Raw genomic sequence first — 20,001 nt, forward strand, 5'->3', positions numbered from 1 at the left:
AAAACAAATTGTCTACTGTTGCCTTTTCATCAGATCTGAGTGTTGGGGTAAAATCCCAAATAATAATGGTGAGTCTGGTGTCAAAATATTGAATGTAATCAAAGGAGAGAGAGAGAGAGAAAGAGAGAGAGAGAGAGAGAGAGAGAGAGAGAGAGAGAGAGAGAGAGAGAGAGAGAGAAATGTGGAAATCATCTGCCCCACAGGTAGGGGGAGGATGTGGGATGGGGTATACTGGGGTTTTTGGTGGTGGAGAATGGGCACTGGTGAAAGTATGGATGTTTCATTGTATGACTGAGACTTAAACCCGAAACTCTAACTGCTCTCATGGTGATTCACTAAATAAAATTATAAAAAATGAAAAAAAAAAGTAAGGTGGAGTTCATGCCCAATTCAATCAGCTAATCAGTGGCTGAATAAATAGCAGTACTCCTACATTTACAAAAAAAATAAAAGATCCTGCTCCACAAACTGTGAGGCTTATAGGGTTGATTTCATTTCCAAAGAACTACATTAATAACTTTAATAACAACTAAGTGCCAACAATTTAAGATAAAAATTTTAAATAAATTATGCTAAGGAGATTTTAATACAAATTGAACTTTCAAAGAAAAAAATTGTATCTTAATAAGCAGAATCTGAAAGAAAGCAGACATTCCACTAAGTGAAACAATTTCACAATTCCACAACTGGATGTGAGGGAGTTTTCTAGTTTAGCAAACAGCTTAAAGGCAGACCAGCAGTTCTTCTAATAAAAAAAAAGGTAGTGGTAAAGACTCTGAGGGAGGGAAGTGGTTCTTTTTGATCAGAGGACTTGGGGTTCAAAGATAGTGGGGTATAAAATGCTTTTTCTCTATCACCGAGCCCCAAATACTGGACAAGCATAAGAGAAAGGTATTAGAGTAGAAGATGTTCCTAAGGTTCCATTTTTTTAAATTAAAGAATGGAAAAATGGGAAGCCCAGAGAAATAAAATGCAGAAAAGATTGTGGTGATAGTCTCCATAGAGTGAGTTTGCAAGTTAATTTGATCTAACCTGCTTATAAAAGACTTCTGAGAACTTGAATATAGCACAATCCAATAGATACTTTCCAGGCTGTGGGTGCACACATATGGGGCACATTCAAATCAAGGCCAGAATGATGGCTCAAAGGGCAGGAGTTCATGCTTGGAATGCAGAGGCCCTCTGCTCTAACTTCAACACTGCATGGCCCCTCCCAAGCACTGCTGAATGATCCCTACGCATCGGGATGTTGCTCCACAACCAACCAACCAACCAACCAACCAACCAACCAAAACCAGCACAAAGGTATTGAAAAAAAGCACTGAAATCAAGCCCCATAAAGGTCTGATTGGAACCTTCAGTCAGAGCACCAACGGGAGACTGTCTTCTACAGTGAAATATCATTATTCTTCTAGGTATTTAAAAAAAAGATTTACAAATGCATAATGAAAAAATCCAGTACACTAGGAATCAGGTAAAATACAAAATCTCAATTTGTATGGAAAAGACAATCAATAGAGACCAATACATTTTTTTCACTTTTTTCTTTTCTTTCCTCTTAAATAGAGACTAATATTGAGATCACACAGGTAATGGGATTATCTGTCAAAAACTTCAAAACCAATTATTGTAAAAATGCTATGAGAAATAAGGGCTAATATCAACAAAATAAAAGATAATTATGTATACAAATGAATATGTTTTAGGAATGAAAAATTATCAATATTAAAAATATACTGGGGGAGATGAGAGAAGTAAAGAAATAGTGAACGTGAAGGAAGATCAAGTTAAGATAAAATCTGGGGGAGACAGAGTAGCAGGGCAAGGAATGGAAGGATTCACTGCAGCAAACTCTTGGCCCTGGATTACAGAAATGAGAACAAGAAAGGAAAAGAATCTGAGTGGGGAGAAATAGGAGGCAGACTGGTGGTAATGCAGGGGCACTAATGCGAAGCCTTGGCATTTTTAAGGCACAGACGTGAGGTAACTATAGACACGAGAACTTTAAGAGTCAATGCTGTTATTAACAAGTGTCCCAAAAACAAAAGGCAGCTAGTGGGAATGAAGAGGACTAGATCATAAGTGGCGGGACACTGACACAGGTTTTGGAATGGGAGTATATAAATAAAAATATAAATGATGGGCCGGAGCAGTAATACAGTGGGTAGGGAGCTTGCCTTGAATGCGACCGACCTGGGTTGTATTTCCAGTATCCTATATGGTTCCCCTGACCCTGCCAGCAGTGATGCCTGAGCGCAGAGCCAGGAGTAAGATCTGAGCACTTCTGGGTGTGGCCCCCAAACCAATATAAGTGTGTGTATATATATATATGTATATATATATATATATTTCAATATTCAACACTGCTCAAGCAGGCCCAGTAGCCAGGCTTTGCCATGCGGGCAAATCAATGAACAATGGGAGGACAGTGCTATACAGTGCTATTCAACAGTGAATCTGATATTCAAATTTTTGGCAAAAATTATAATACAATGCAAATAAAGAAGAGAGACTGAAAAAATCAACAAAGCCTTTGGGTCTACAGTAAATATAAAAGGTCAAAAAGTCTTGTGACTAGAGACCTAAAAAGAGTTGAAGGCAATATAACTGAAGAAATAATGACCAAAACTATTCAAACTTTGCTATAAAATACAAACCTTTATATTCAAGAAGCTCAGTCACTTCAAACAAAACCAAATACTCCACAGTAACATTTCAATATAATACTTCCAAAAACTTAAAGATAAAAACTGAAGCAACTGGAGAAAAATCTACTGGAAAACTTTTTTTTTTTTTTTTCATGCCAGGGATGACACCTAGGGTTCACACAACTTTTCTACTGCTCAGCCCTGGAACAACATTCTTAAAGTGCTCTAAAGGGTGGAATAATTTAACAGAACCCTACATTCTGTTAAGATGCCAATAAGGAATGCAGGTAAAATAATTATGATCAGGGCTGGAGTGTTAGTGCAGCAGTAGGGTGTCTGCCTTGCACACAGCTGACCAGGGTTCTACCCCTGGCATTCCATATAGTCTCCTGGGCACCGCCAGGAGTGATCCCTGAGTACAGAGACAGAACTAAGCCCCGAGAACTGCTGTGTGTGGCTCCAAAACAAAAGAAAACAACAATGAAAAAATGACATTCTTAGGTAAAGGAAAAGTAACCATCTATTGCTAGCAGAGCTGCTCTAAAAGAATTGTGTATGAAATTTCTTAGAAATGATACCGGGAGGAGAATGATTAGAAATGAAGAGTATAACAGAAGTGACAATATTTATATAAATAAACTATTTTCATGTTGAGGTTTCAAATGATTGTCAGCTGTAAGCAAAATTTTAACATTAGCTGATGAGAACTTTAATGCATATACAGGTAAGGCATAAGACAGCTAGAACATAAAAGGGAGAGTTTAAAAAAATTACCCAAATGGTGTACAATTTTATATTTCACTTGAACTCTAGTTAAACGAATAAAAAGTTAACTCAAAATAAAGGGATTGTCATGAGAGGGCAAGAATTACATCATACATTCCTGAAATTCATAACTAAGGCAATCCTTGAGGAAAAAAAGTTAGGAGGTATCACGTTCCTTTAATTCAAACTGTACTACAAAGCAGTAGTAATTGAAACAGCAAAGTGTTGAATAGTCTGAGACAGACCCTCACATGTATGATCAGTAAATCGCTGATAAAGGAGCAAAAAGTACGAAGCAAGGGAAGCCTCACCAACAAATGGTTCTGGGAAAACTGGTCAGCTACATGCAAAAATGTAACTCAGAACTCTAATGACATGCACAAAAGTCAAATCAAAAGGAATTAAAGACCTTGATACTAGACCTGAATTCATAAAATACATAGAGAAAAATATAGGCAGAACTCTGCATGACACTGAAGTAAGGGCATCTCCAAAGGATGAAACAACACTGACCAAACGGGAAGCAAAGATAGACAAATGAAACTACATTAGCTAAGAAGCTTTTGCACCTCAAAGCAATGACCAGCATAAAGGACAGCCCACAGAATGGGAGAAATTATTTACCCAATACTCATCTGATAGGGGTTAATATCCAAGATCTATAAGGCACTGAAAAAAATCCAACCCCATCAAAAAATGGGGAAGAAGAGATGAACGGAAAATTCCTCAAAGAAGAAATACAAATGTTAAAAAGACACATGAAAAAATACTCTACGTCACTAATCATCAGAGAGATGCACATCAAAACAACAATGAGGTATTATCTCACACCAGAGAAACTGGCACACATCAAAAAACAAGAGAGAACAAGGGGGAATGCCCTGCCACAGAGGGAGGGTGGGATGGGAGGGACGGGGCGGTGGGAGGGATACTGGGATCAGTGGTGGTGGTGAATGGGCACTGGTGGAGGGATGGGTATTCGATCATTGTATAACTGAAACCCAAGCACGAAAATTTGTAAATCTACAACTGTACCTCATGGTGTTTCACTAATAAAAATCTAAATAAAAAAATTAAAAAAATATTAAAAACAAAAAAAAAATAAAATTATGAATAGTTTTGACTGAGATAAAAAAAAAAACCCGCCAGTGCTGGCCAGAATGCAGGAAGAAAGGGACTCTCATTCACTGCTGGTGGGACTACTGATCCAGCTTTTTGGAAAACAATATGGACAGTCCTCAAAAAAACTAGAGATTGAGCTTCCATACAATCCAGCAATGCTGCTCCTGGGAATATACCCTGGAGGTCCAAAATCACAACACAGAAAAGTCATCTGCATTCCTATGTTCACTGCAGTACAAATCACAATAGTCAGAATCTGGAAACAACCCAAGTGCCTGAGAACATATGGATGGATAAAGAAACTATGGTACATCTACTCAATGAAATATTATGCAGTTGTTAGGAAAAACGAAGTCATGAAGTTTGTTTATATATGGATGGACATGGATAGTATCATGCTGAATAAAATAAGTCTGGGAGAAGGGAACAGACATAGAATGATCACACTCATTTTTGGATTATAAAAACAGTATGAGAAAAATAGCCAAAGACAGTAGAAACGAGAGCCAGGAGGTCTGTCCATGGCAGGAAGCTTGCTGTAGAGGTGGGGGTGGGATGAGGAGTGGGGGAGTGCAGTTAGGACAGAGAAGGAACCACTATGACAATGACAGTTTATAATGATCACTATGGACAAGAACTGCATGCTGAAAGGAGGTGAAGTGATATATATATGATAACCTTTCAGTATCTGTATTGCAAACCACAGTATCTAAAATGAGGAGCGGGGTGAAAAGAGAAGGAAAGTATTGTGGGAGGGAAGATGCATACTGGTGAAGAGATGAGTATTAGAACACTGACTGACTGAAACCCAATCACGAACAACTTTGTAAATGTGTATCTCACCGTGATTCAATAAGATTTTTTAAAAAAGAATTGCCTTATAGAAAGCCTTTATTAATTATGTTAGGTGCATTTAATTCTGGAAACACCTCTTTGGCATTCCATGAGAACAAGGATACCTAGAATACAGCTTCCTAGAATTAGGTCATAATGTCTTAGAAATAAAGACAATGAAGACATAATGTCAGAGATGTTTTAGTTCAAAAATTCTCATAGTGTGGCATGTAAATCTATGCATCTACAATGCCAAAGTTATTCTTGTATGATTACAGAGACATTTGTTGCATTTTTAACTTTCAGTTGCTCATGTCTACACAGTGGAGCTTTTCAGTGTCTACCTCTGTGTGGAGTCAGAGCACAGAGAATGCAGAAGCAGACATGAATTCTAATTTTTCCGTTGTACCACATACCAGAAATGTGCAAGGTTGGGCTGGAGCAAGAGAACAGTGGGTAAGGCGCTTGGCTTGCATGCTGATGACTAGATTCAATCCCCAGAACCCCATATGGTTCCCTGAGCATTGCCAAAGTGATCCCTAAGTGTGAGCCAAGATTCTTGAGCGCTGCCAGGTGTGACTCCCAAAAAAATAATATTAAAAAATAACCTCTTACTGGTTAACATTTTGTCATCTTAATCAGTTAGATGAAGCAACAATAGTATCTTATGCATGAAGTCTGAGTAGCTACAGCAATCAATAATAATTGTTTTATAATTACGTTATTAATTTTTTACCATTTGGACACTCAGTCAACTAGTACTTACTGTTTTTATGCTATGCAAACTCTAGAGGAATGTGTAAAAACTGCATACTAGATGCTGGCTCTCAGAACTTTGGTTACTAGCAGAAACTGTCTGATGATAGGCAAAACTAATTTTTTTCTTTCTTTTTTCTTCTTTTTTATTGAATCACTGTGAGATAGTTACAAGCTTTCATGTTTGTGTAACAATCACACAAAGATCAAACACCCATCCCTCCACCAGTGCACATTCCCCACAACCAATATGCCCGGTATACCTCCCCCTGCCTCCATGGCAGACAATATTCCCCATACTCTCTACTTTTGGGCATTATGTTTGCAATACAGATACTGAGAGGTTATCATGTTTGGTCCATTATCTACTTTCAGCACATATCTCCCATCCCGACCGATACCTCCAGCCATCACTTTCTTAGTGATCCTTCTCTATTCCAGCTTCCTTCTCCACCCCTCCACCTCCCCCACCCTCTCATGAGGCAGGCTTCCAATATGGGGCAATCTTCCTGGCCCTTGTATCTACTGTCCTTGGGTGTCAGTCTCATGTTATGTTATTTTATACTCCACAAATGAGTGCAGGCAAGACTAATTCTTAATGCAAGTCAAGGTATAAAATTAAACTAAAAATTCAGGTGCACAACACCCAATAAGAGAGAGAGAACAAAAGGGAACGCCCTACCATAGAGGCAGAGTGGGATGGGGGGAATGGGGGGTGGGAGGGATACTGGAATTCGTGGTGGTGGGAAATGGGCACTGGTGGAGGGATGGGTATTTGATCATTGTATAATTGAAACCCAAGCACAAAAATTTGTAAGTCTACAACTGTACCTCATGATGTCTCACTAATAAAAATTAAAATAATAAATAAAAATTCAGGTGCAAAAGTTTGAAGTCACAGAACAATCCTGGAAGGAGAACTTTTCAGAAACAAGAACAAGACTATTTAGAACTTTGAATTTTAAAGAGATATGTAGGGATTTATACTAGCTTTGATAAATACAAAAGCAAAACAAACTATTTTAACATTTTAAAAAAGTTTATAGAGGTAAAATATTTTCCTTTTTGCAGGGGGGCATACCTGGCTGTGCTCAGGGCTTTCTCCTGGCTCTGCACTCAGGGCTCATTCTTAGTGGGCTGGGGGGGGGGGGGGGCTGTACAGGATACCAAGGATTGAACCCGGGTGAGCTGTGTGCAAGGCAAGTGCCTTACCCACTATACTGTCTTCCTAAATGTCATTACTATACTGTATCTCAATTTATTCTTAAGATTATATTATTACAATAATTTTTAGAAAGACAATTTTTTTTCTTAGGAGTACCCAAGTTTGGGGCTGGAGCAATAGCACAGCAGGTAGGGCATTTGCCTTGTGCACGGCTGGTCAACCAAGCCGGGTTCGATTCCTCAGCCCCTCTTGGAGAGCCCAACAAGCTACGAGAGTATCTTGCCCACACAGCAAAGCCTGGCAAGCTACCCATGACGTATTCAATCTGCCAAACATAGTAACAAGTCTCACAATGGAGATGTTACTAGGCCTGCTTGAGTAAATCGATGAACAGTGGGAGGACAGTGTTACAGTGCAGTGCTACTCAGGTTCGATCCCTCCACCTCTCTCGGAGAGCCCGGCAAGCTACCGAGAGTATTCCGCCTGCATGGCAAAGCCTGGCAAGCTCCCCGTGGCACATTCGATATGCCAAAAACAGTAACAAGTCTCACAGTGGAGATGTTACTGGTGCTTGCTCAAGCAAATACGTGAACAGTGACAGTGGACACTATCAGTGTCCACAGAGGACGGTGACAGTGACAGTGGCCCATAAATGGGAAGGTCATTTTGGGAGAACCATTTGAGAATGTATGACAGAAGTCTAAAATACATACCCACTAACTAAGGAATTACAGCTTAAGAATTTATGATGAGACAACTGGCAATTACATAGACATAAGGATGTTCATTACAGTGTGGTGTTCACTAAAAGAAACTGGAAAGAAACTAAATATCCAACAACACAAGGCTGATCAAGTAAATGGTGTTCATCATGTAATAAGATGCTATGACCTTCCTCCCAGGTACAGCAGAGGCAGGAGGTATGGTCTCCAGGGTAGTGGCCATTCACACGGCCGCCAGTTAATTTTCCCTTTCATAGTGCACAGGACTCATATCTCAGCCTCTGTGACCTAACTCTAATAAGGACAGCCTGGCTACCCCAACCACAGTAGGCCAATAGTCCACTAGCCTATTCCACTCAAAATTACTCCCCAAACTCACCAAAATAATGGTTAACATAAGAATATGTACAAACCTAATCTAAAAGAACACTCCCACTGACCCTGGGCTAGAAGCCCTACGTAAGTCATGCACCAAAGAGAAAGATAATATCCTTAAAGGGGAAAGAAGATCACCACTGACTGAACTCGCCCAGAGTTCTCCCTGGCAGCGAGAGGGGGACTCTGATAGTGAACTGGAGGGAGCCACCTCCATACTATTACAGCAAGATGGGGAAACAACACAGATTCCCATCGTGAGGAAAGGATGAAGAAAAGAGTCCTGAAGCCCCAACAGGGAATACCCACATATACAATCTCTCTGATAAAGAATTTAGAGATGAAATAGTGAGGATGTTCAATAAGCTGAAAAAAACAGTGGAACAGATATTCAGTAAATGAATGTATATTCATTCAGACATTTACTGAATGAATGATATGAGAGGAGGATATGAAAGAAACAGTGAAATGGGCAGTCAATAAAATTCAGGAAGAAATGAGAGCAGAAATAAGAAAGCTACAAACAGAAGTGTCACAAATAAAAAATTCAGTAGATAAAATTAAAAACTCAGTGGGTGCCCACAACAACAGAATGACAACAGCTGAAGACAGAATCAGTAAGCTTGAAGATGAGCTGCAGAAAGCATGCAGGCTATGAAAAAGATGGGAAATGACCTCAAAAAAGTGCATGGGCGAGTAAGACACATATGGGATGAATTCAAGGGGAACAACGTGAGAATCATTGGAGTACCAGAAAGATGGGGAGGCAATCCCAGTAAGGTCGTAACAGTTAAAAGGTATCATTGCTGAGAAATTCCCAGAACTGGAGAATGCAGGCATACAGATACAAGAAGCCCAAAGAGTACCAGTCAAAAGAGATCCTAATAAAAAAATTCCGAGACATATCATAATCAGAACAATAAATACTATAGATAGAGACATAATCCTTCAATCAGTAAGGTTGAAGAAGGAAATCATATACAAAGGAGCATCTCTTAGATTTACAGCAAATTTATCAGATGAAACTATCTGAACCCAAAGACTGGAGGTGTATAGTGAAAAACTCAACGAAATGAACAGCTCACCAAGAATACTTTATCAGGCTAAACTCCACTCAGACTCAAAGGAATGATATACTACTTCCTGGTTAAACAATAGCTCAGGAACTTCATAGACTTAAAACCAACCTTAAAAGAAGGACTGAAGGGGCTATTGTAAGGTAAGAAAACTCCACAAGCACAAAAACTTTCTACAGAAAGGTGGAGCAAAACCCCATGACAATAATTTCTCTCAATGTCAATGGTCTAAATGCACCAATTAAAAGAGAGAGGGTGGGACTCCTGGGAATATATCCCAGAGAAGCAAAAATGTATAGTCGAAGTGACATCTGCACTTGTTTGTTCATTGCAGCACTCTTTACAATAGCCAGAAACTGGAAGAAACCTGAATGCCCAAGAACAGATGACTGGTTAAAGAAACTTTGGTACATCTACACAATGGAGTACTATGTAGCTCTTAGAAAAGATGAAGTCATGAAATTTACATACAAGTGGTACAATATGGAAAGTATCATGCTAAGCGAAATGAGTCAGAAAGAGAGGGATAGACATAGAAAGATTGCATTCATCTGGGGGATATAAAGTAACAAAGTATGAGATTAATACCCAAGAATAGCTGAGATCAGCACCAGGAGGATTACTCCATAACTTAGAGGTCAGCCGGGTATCCTAGAGGAAAGGGCAGTTCAGAAAGAGAAGGGAGCACCAAATAAAGGATGTTTGGAGGATCCTCCCAGGAGGGGAGATGCATGTCGAAAGTAGACTATGGACTGAACATGTTTGCCACTCAATGCCTCTTTTGCAGACCACAACACCCAAAAGGAGAGAGAGAACACAGGGGATTGTCCTGCCACAGAAGCAGGGGGGGATGGGGGGATGGGGGTGGGAGGGATATTATCCATGGTGGTGAAAAACGGGCACTGGTGGAGGGATGGGTATCTGATCATTGTATAATTGTAACCCAAGCACAAAAAAAATTGTAAATCTACAACTGTAAAAAATAAATAAATAAATAAATAAAAAAAAAAAAGAGAGAGGGTGGCAAAATGAATTTAAAAACCGAATACAACATTCTGCTGCCTACATGAAACACATCTGAATAGTAAGAGCAAACAGAGACTCAAAGTCAAAGGGTGGAAAATAATCCTTCAAGCAAACAACTCCCTCAAAAAAGCCGGTGGGATCATACTAGTATCCTACAACATAGATTTCAGGGTGAAAAAAATTAGAAGGGGCAGCAAAGGCCATTTTTTAATAATCAAGTTTTATACATCAGGAAGAAATTACACTACTAAACACACATGCACCCAATGAGAGGCCAGAAAAATACTTAAAACAACTGCTAACAGACTTCAAGGAGGATACTGGAACCAACACAATAGTAGTTGGAGACTTCAACACTGCCCTATCACTTCTTGATAGATCAACAAGACTGAAACTCAGCAAGGAAGTACTGGCTCTGAAGGAAGACACAGAAAAGAGGACTAACAGATGTATACAGGGCTTTTTATCCCCCAAAAGCTGAATACACATTTTTCTCCAGGGCACATGGAACATTTTCCAAGACAGACCACATGCTGGGCCACAAAACATACCTTAATAGAATAAATCAGAAATTATATCAACTATCTTTTCAGACCATGATGCACTGAAGATAGGAGCTAATCACACTTAGAAATGGAGAATCAAATTAAACACTTGGAAATTAAGCAGTTCAATTCTGAGTAACCAATGGGCTAGAGAAGAAATCAAGGAAGACATGAAAAGATTCCTGGAAAGAAATGAGAATGAGAACACGAGCTGCCAGAACTTGTGGGACACAGCTAAAGTACTGTTAAGAGCAAAGTTTATAGTTCTGCAAGCACTTATCAGGAAGGAAGAAAGGGCCCATATCAATAATGTAACCTCACGGCCTAAGATCTTGGAAAGTGAACAACAAAGGAGCCCAAACCAGACAGGAGAAAAGAAATAATAAAACTCAGCAGAAATCAACAAACTGAATTCCCAAAAAACAATACAAAAGATCAAAAACACCAAGAGCTGGTTCTTTGAAAAAATAAATAAGCTTGATGAATCATTAGACTATCCTGACACACACTCTTTTTTCTTTCTTTTTTGGGTCACACCTGGCAATGCACAGAGAGAGAGAGAGAGAGAGAGAGAGAGAGAGAGAGAGAGAGAGAGAGAAGAAACAGAGAACCCCAATAAACCAAATCAGAACCAAAAAGGGGGACATCACAACAGAAACTACAGAAATGTGAAAGATCATCAGAAATCACTTTGAGAGTCTGTATGCCACAAAACAAGAGGACCTAGAAGAAATGAATAAATTCCTGGATTTCTATAACTTCCCTAGGCTGAACCAAGAAGATCTGGAATGCCTGAATAGACCTATCATTTTCAAGGAAATTGAAATGGTAATCAAAAGTCTTCCCCAAAACAAAAGCCCAGGTCTAGATGGATTCACTAGTGAATTCTTCCAAACCTCTAAAGAGGACCTATTGTCAGTCTCTGTCAGGAAATTGAAGAAACAGAAACACTCCCAAACAGTTTTATGAGGTACCTATTACCCTGAAACCAAAAGACAACAGAAACACCACAGAAAATGAAAATTAGAGGTTGATGTCCCTGATGAACACAGATGCAAAGACCATCAACAAAATATTCGCAAACAGAATCCAACAATTCATCCAAAAGATCATACACCATGACAAAGTAGGTTTCATTCTGAGGATGCAAGGATGGTTTAATATTTGCAAATCAATCAACATAATTCACCATATCAATAAAAGAAAGATAAAAACCATGTGATTATATCAATAGTTGCAGAGAAAGCATTTGATAATATCAAGTACCCATTATGTACTCATTTTTGATGAAATCTCTCATCAAAATTGGAATTGAAGGAATTTTCCTCAATATGGCCAAAGCCATCTATCACAAGCCCATGGCAAACATAATTCTCAATGGGAAAAACTAAAACTAAGATCAGGCACAAGACAAGGAAACCCACCTTGCCCCTTCTATTCAATATAGTACTGGAAGTACTTGCCATAGCAGTTAGGGGAAAAAAAGATATTAAAGGCACCCAGACAGAAAAGTTGAAGAAGTCAAGCTTACACTATTTGCAGATTACATGTTACTATAGGTACAGAACCCTAAAGCCTCTACCTTACCCCACTTCAAACTGTACTACAAATCGGTAGTAATTAAAACAGCATGGTATTGGAATAAAGACAGACGCACAGACCAATAGAATAGGGTTGACTATCCTGACACACACTCTCTTTTTTTTCTTTCTTTCTTGGGTCACACCTGGCAATGCACAGGGGTTACTCCTTGCTCTGTGCTCAGGAATTACCCCTGGTGGTGCTCAGGGAACCATATGGGATGCTGAGAATTGAACCTGGGTTGGCCACTTGCAAGGAAGACACCCTACCCGCTGTGCTACTGCTCCAGCCCCCGACACACTCTCAAAAATATGATCATTTAATCTTTGATAAAGGAGCAAGAAATAATAAACTGAGCAAGAAAAGCATCTTTAACATGTGGTGCTGGCAACACTGGACAGCTACAAGTAAAAAAAAAAAGGCTCAGATCTGTATCTAACACCATGTACAAAAGTCAGATCAGAATGGATTAAAGATCTCAACATCAGACCAGAATTTCCTAAGGTACATAGAAGAAGAGGTAGGCAAAAACCCTCCATGATATTGAAACTAAAGGTATCTTCAAAGATGAATCACCACTGACCAAGCAGGTGGAAGCAAAGATAAACAAATGGGACTAGAAACAGTGACCAAAATGCAGGGAGAGCCCACAGAATGGGAAAAATTATTTACCCAATACCAATCAGATAATGGGTTAATATCCAGGATATATAAGACATTAGTAGAACCATACAAGAAAAAACGTCAAACCCCATCAAAAAATGGGGAGGAGAAATGAACAGAAACTTCCTCAAAAAAGAAATGCAAATGGGCAAACATGAAAAAATGCTCCACATCACTAATTATCAGGGAGACACAAATCAAAACAACAATGAGATATCATCTCACTCCACAGAGACTGGCACACATCAAAAAGAACAAGAACAACCAGTGCTGGCACGGATTTCTGGAAGAAAGGGACTCTCCTTCATTGTTGGTAGGAATGCAGACTTGTCTAGCCTTTCTCAAAAACAATATGGGCATTTCTTAAAAAAGAAATTGAGCTTCCATGTGATCCAGCAATACCACTTCTGGAAATATTTCCTGGGGGTGCAAAAAAGCACAGTATAAAAGACATCTGTACCTGTATGTTCATTGCAGCACTGTTCACAATAGCTAGAACCTGGAAACAACCCAAGTGTCCGAGGACAGATAACTGGTTAAAGAAACGGTGGTACATCTACACAATAAAATATTATGCAGCTGTTATAAAAGATGAAGTAGTGAAATTTGCTTAGAAGTGGGTGGACATGGAGAGTATCATGCTAAGTGAAATGAATCAAAACAGAGGGACAGACATAGAATGACTGCACTTATTTTTGGAATATAAAACAACATAATATGAGACTAACACCCAAGGACAGTAGAGACAAGGGGCAAGAATATTGCTCCATTGTTGGAAGCCTGCCTTGTACTGGGAGAGAAGGCAGCTGCAGTAAAGAAAGGATCACTAATGTCCATGATGGTTGGATAGATCACTCGGGGTGGGAGATGTGTGCTGAAAGTAGATGAAGAATTGAACATGATGGCCTCTCAGTATCTGTATTTCAAACCATAATGTCCCAAAGTAGCGAGAGAGTTAGAAGGAAATTGTCTTCTATAGAGGCAGACGAAGGAGTGGGATGCGGGGGATGGGATACTGGGGACATTGACGGTTGAAAATGTGCACTGGTGGAGGGATGGGTATTCGATTATTGTATGACTAAAACTCAAATATGAAAGCTTTGTAACTGTATCTCACGGCGATTCAATAAAATAAACAAACAAAACAACAACATATGTGACTACTTTAAACTAAGAAGCTTCTGCACCTCAAAAGAAACAGTGACCGAGATGCAAAGACAGCATGGAATACTGAATACATTCATAATCAGCCCTACTGATAAAGGGTTAATATCAAAGATATACAAGGCACTGGTTAAACTCTACAAGTAAAAAAAATCCAAGTTTATCAGAAAATGGGATGATGAAATGAGCAGGAACTTCCTCAAAGCAGAATTTGAGTGGCCAAGAGGCACATGAAAAAATGCCTGCATCACGAATCATCAGCGAGATACAGTCAAAACAACAGTAAGATATCATCTCACAACACAGAAACTGGCACACACCCAAAAGAACAGAAGCAACCAGTGCTGGTACAATGTGGGAAGAAAGGGATTCTCTTTCATTGTTGGCAGCAATGCTGTCTGGTCCAGTGTTTTTGGAAAACAGTATGAATATTCATCAGAAAACTAGAAATGGAGCTTCCATTTGACCCAGCAATACCACTTATAGAAATATACCCTGAGGAACCCAAAAACACATAGTAGAAACACCATCTGTGCTCCTATGTTCACTGCAGCACTATTCACTATCGCCAGAATCTGGAAACAACCTCAGTGCCTGAGAACAGATGAATGGATAAAGAAACTATGGCACATCTACACAATGGAACACTACACAGTTGTTAGGAAAAATGAAGCCATGAAATTTGCCTATAAGTGGACGTACATGTAGAGTATCATGGTCAGTGAAATACGCCAGAAGGACAGATATAGAATGCATTCATTTGTGGAATATACAGGAGGACTGTTAGTGGTTTGAATCAACAACAAGTGCCATGGGGTGTAGGGTAGTAAGATAGAGAAGGGAACAGTGTGACAATAACTGGAAATGGTCATGTTGGACAAGAACTGAGTGCCAAAAGTAGGTAAAGGGGTATTCCTGATAACCTTTCGATATCTGTATTGCAAATCATAATGCCCAAAAGGAAGAGAGAGAGAGAGTCAGAGAGACAGAGAGGGCGAGAGAGAGAGAGAGAGAGAGAGAGAGAGAGAGAGAGAGAGAGAGAGAAGAGAGAAGAAAAGTGCTTTCTATAGAGGTGGGGTGGGGGGTGGCGGGCTAATGGGAAACTAGGGACACTGGTGCTGGAAAATGCATACTGGTGGAGGGATGGGTGCTGGAACACCGTATGACTGAAAGCTAATCACAAACAGCTTTGTAAGGGTCTATCTCACAGTGATTCAATAAAAAAAAATTAAAAAACAAATAAACAAAAGGGCTACTCTAGTGTCAACCACCCACTTCAAAATCATGTAAACTCATCAAGTGTTATGGTATGTGATTAAATTCTTGTTGAAGCTTAAAAAAAAGAATGCTGTATGGATGAAATTGGCCACTGTCTTGTCCTCCCATTGTTTATCGATTTGCTTGAGCAGGCCCAGTAACGTCTCCATTGTGAGAGAGAAGTCTCCATTGCGAGACTTCTTGTTACTGCGTTTGGCATACTGAATACTCTCGGTAGCTTGCCAGGCTCTCCAAGAGGCGCGGAGGAATCGAACCTGGCTCGGCTGGGCTGATTGCATGCAAGGCAAACGCCCTACCGCTGTGCTATCACTCCAGCCCATGGATAAAATTAAAAATAAAAAAAAATTCAATATATGACAAGGAAAGAGTGCTGATTACATTTTGCTGAGGGGAAAAAGGCTATAAAATTGTATTATATGATTTCAATTTGCTTAAATATGCATAGAAATATTTGGGAGCGTATATACATACAGAAAAAAATAACGTTTATGTTGAGTTTGATGTCAAAGGTTATTTTTAGCTATCTTTTTTGAGAGGTCTCTATACTTATTTTCTACAGTGAATATCTTTTTTATATATATTATAAAATTATTATTAAAATATTTAATTGAGACAGTCATGCAATTATTATTGTTTTTGCAATTCTTATAATACCAAATATAAAGTGGCAGAGAGGAGGGAGAGGGAAAGAGAAGAAGGGAGGCAGGAAGAACTTTAAGTAACGTAATACTTCATCATGTATAACACAAAGCTTTAAGTTAATCTTAGATTTTACAACCCAGAAAGAATTTTCAAGGGAACATATTAGTGAACAGTTACTGTTCACAAAGTCATAGTCTATTCTCTTAGACCTAAGTTTTCTCCTGTCCTTGGAATGCTAATTGTGTTGTGTAAGAACAGGTGGCTTTCTTTCTTATAAGTCTTTCCACTGTTGTCAGCCTCAGCTTTCAAAAGTTTTTTGGGAGCTAACCAAGATTTATCTAACCAAACTCAAAATGGCATATGGACTTCATCTACATGGTTGCATGAATCTTCTAGCTGATGACTCCTGTCTGCCATGTATCCAATTGACTTTATAAAATCCATGCCTGAAGTATTCTATAAGCTATGAATGTGATGCTGTGACACAAAGGAATGTGGTGACAAAGAGGCTACTTTATCTGCTGCACTGTAATATGGTGCCTATCACTGCCACCAAATATTGGCAGTATACATCTCAACAAAGGAAGAATCTTAATAATTTTGGGTGAAAGGGGGTTTTTTATCATAAATTTCAGCTTAGATCCACTAGTAACACTTCTTTAAATATCACGTTAGACAGTGAAATCTGGGAATAATTATCAAACACCATATACAGTGTTTACAATAGAATCGTATTTCTTTTCTTTCTCTGTCCCTACCATTTTTTTTTTTTGCATAAAGAAGAGAATGCTGCTGAATGGTACCCAAATGTCTGTTGTATACCATGCCAATACAGCAGCTCAGCCAAAAATGCAAATAGAACAGTTTGCCAAGTAAAAGAAAACATAACAAATTGGTAATGGTTTCTATCTTGACAGAAAATGAAAATGATCCCTCAATGTGTGGTCACTCATGCGGACACATAAAAATGTCTTAGACGCAATCATTTTACCTCAGATAACAGACCCTGACAGAGCAGTACAAACTGGCCGACATTCACTTCTTAGAAAAGCAGCAACCATGACATACAAAATAGTCTGGGAACCATGTAATTTATGCATAACACACATGCACATGCCATGCACTCATAATATTTGTTATAAGTCATTCTGAATACAAGACTTCTTTTCTGGATGGGGTATACTTTATGAGAAAGGATCTCAATCACCAGTCAAAGCTGGTTCGGTTAATTTATTAACAAAAATGATACTGCTTATCAGATTATAAAACTTGAACAGCTATATTGCGATCAAATATTACACATCATGTAAATACCTCACATATTCTACATGACTCTGTATAGTACTGTGGCTTCTTAAGGTAGTTTATTAGGTATCAGGTAAGACAAATATCACTGTTCTCCTGTTGTTCATCGATTTGCTCGAGCGGGCCCAGTAACGTCTCCATTGTGACACTTGTTACTGTGTTTGGCATACTGAACACATCACGGGTAGCTTGCCAGGCTCTGCCGTGCGGGCGAGATACTCTCAGTAGCTTGCTGGGCTCTCCAAGAGGGGCGGAGGAATCGAACTCAGGTCGGCCATGTTGGCTGCATGCAAGGCAAATGCCCTGCCCGCTGTGCTATTGCTCCGCCCATATATATATATATGCAGAATCCTAGTACACAGCTCTGCCTTTCTGTTTAGGGGATGGCAGTTAAAGTAGAAATCAAAGCCCTGAGACCCGGAAATGGTTCTTTTATTTCCCTTTCACTGACCTACTTATTTTTTTTTGTTCCCCAGGTGGAGAACTGGTCAATATCACTGAGCAGTCACTCTCCCTGCCACCACCTGCTGCAACAGTCTGGCACAGTTTTTTCCTTTAATTGTTGTTTGTTTGGGGGTCTTACAAGACTAACTCCTGGCTCTGAGCTCAGGGATCACTCCTGACAGGGCACAGGGAGACCATTTGTGGTGTCAGGGATTAAACCCAAGCAAGGCGCACACCATCTCACAATACTATCTCTCCAGTTCCCAGATTTGTTTAATTTTTTTAAATGATGGAGTTAGAACACTGTACTGCAAAGTCACATCAACTGCAACACTACCACGTAATTGATAACTAATGCTAATGAGGAATTCAGAATGAAAGGCTAGTGAACCAAGGTGCTAGGAAGAACCCCTAAAACTTAAAAGGTTTTGCCAAGTTGAAAGTAAATTTGAATCCTGTGGGTTATGAGATTCAAATAATACTTTTGGGTTTAAGTTTGTTGGTGACTTTCCTGCTCAATGAAAAAGGAATTAAATGGCTTATAAAAAGCTAAAAAAACCTTATTGGGCATCAATCTGCTCTTATAAAACACCATCTTGATGAGTTAAGTGTAAATGAATCAGAAACACATGGATCATATTTCCTTAAAAAATGTATATGGATTCAAAAATAAGGGGAAGAGGATTTGGCAAAAAAAATTTTTGTCTATGGTGGCTGGATCCCAAACATTTGAGAGATATTTTGAGATATTTAAGGAATCCAAAATAAAACGAAACCTGCCTGGTCATACAAAAACAGAAAGTTCTTCTGTACGATGTGTGCATTTACCTCTCTGTGTAAATCAACACTGAGTTTTTCACCTTTGGCATAGCACCAGAGGAGGAGCCCTCAAGAAATTTTGAATTTAGGCTTCAAAAAATGTACTCAAATCAAAGCTATCCATTAAAAGAGACCTAACGTTCAAACAAATGGCATTATAATGCAGATCATACAGAAACTACATCATAAGAAACACGCATGCTCTTTCAGGGTGTTAAGGCAGGCAAGGTTCATTCCATTCAAATCATCAACTTCTGAGGTCACTGATTCATTTATATATGGTTGCAGAGTCCCACTTGCTTAAACAGTTCCCTAATAAGTGTTTTTTTTTTCTTTATATCTTGTCAAAAACTATGTCCCGGTCTTCTTTTCTTCACCCTCTAGATTTGTGAGGGCTCAAGAAATCTTGCTGACTGGTTTCCTGGAGGACAGGAGTGTTGAACAGTTTTGAAATAGGGGAAAGAGGCTGTTTGGCAGAAAGGAGTGAGGCCATGATTCTAGGTTGGGGTAACTGCACATGGGAGAGTTCACAGGCTCTGGGGTGAATCATGTGGGGGGGGTGACCCTCTTGTTTGCTTGCGTCTATGTGTCTGAGCCAGAGTATGGTGGGAGGTGAAGGCAGTATGGGGAGGGTAATATGCCGCATATGAAGTCAACATTAGGACAGAGAAGCATGGTAAGGAAATGCACACTTCTTATTCTTTCTCCCCCTTTACCATCATAGGATAAAATGCTAAGCACAGGTCATGCACAAGTTATTACTTCCTTTATTTTTTATCAGCATGTGCAAAAGTTGAAAAATATCCAAAGATAAAAATATGTTAACTATGAATGTATTAAAAGAAACCCAAGACCATAAATTTGAAGAGGTACTTAGTAGGAGTATGAAATGGATTACTCAATTCTGAAATGTTTGCAGTGAAGTGTTAAAAATTAATGATTTAGAATCTTTTATGGCAGTTTAGTGTGAATCTTATCTTTCCACAATATTAGGAAGTTAGTTAAGAGAGGGACGGAGTCATATTTCTTGTGTGATTTCTTCTGGATAGCACAATACTGAGAACACATCAC

General features: G+C 39.1%; 1 protein-coding gene across 1 annotated transcript in view; it reads right to left on the minus strand.

The window, feature by feature from the left end:
• The window catches only part of CWC27 (CWC27 spliceosome associated cyclophilin), a 260,727-nt gene that overhangs the window by 33,335 nt on the left and 207,391 nt on the right, over positions 1-20,001 (minus strand). The window lies entirely within an intron of this gene.

Source organism: Sorex fumeus, unplaced genomic scaffold (genome assembly GCF_029834395.1).
Source record: "Sorex fumeus unplaced genomic scaffold, SorFum_2.1 ptg000018l, whole genome shotgun sequence".
Taxonomy (NCBI): domain Eukaryota; kingdom Metazoa; phylum Chordata; class Mammalia; order Eulipotyphla; family Soricidae; genus Sorex; species Sorex fumeus.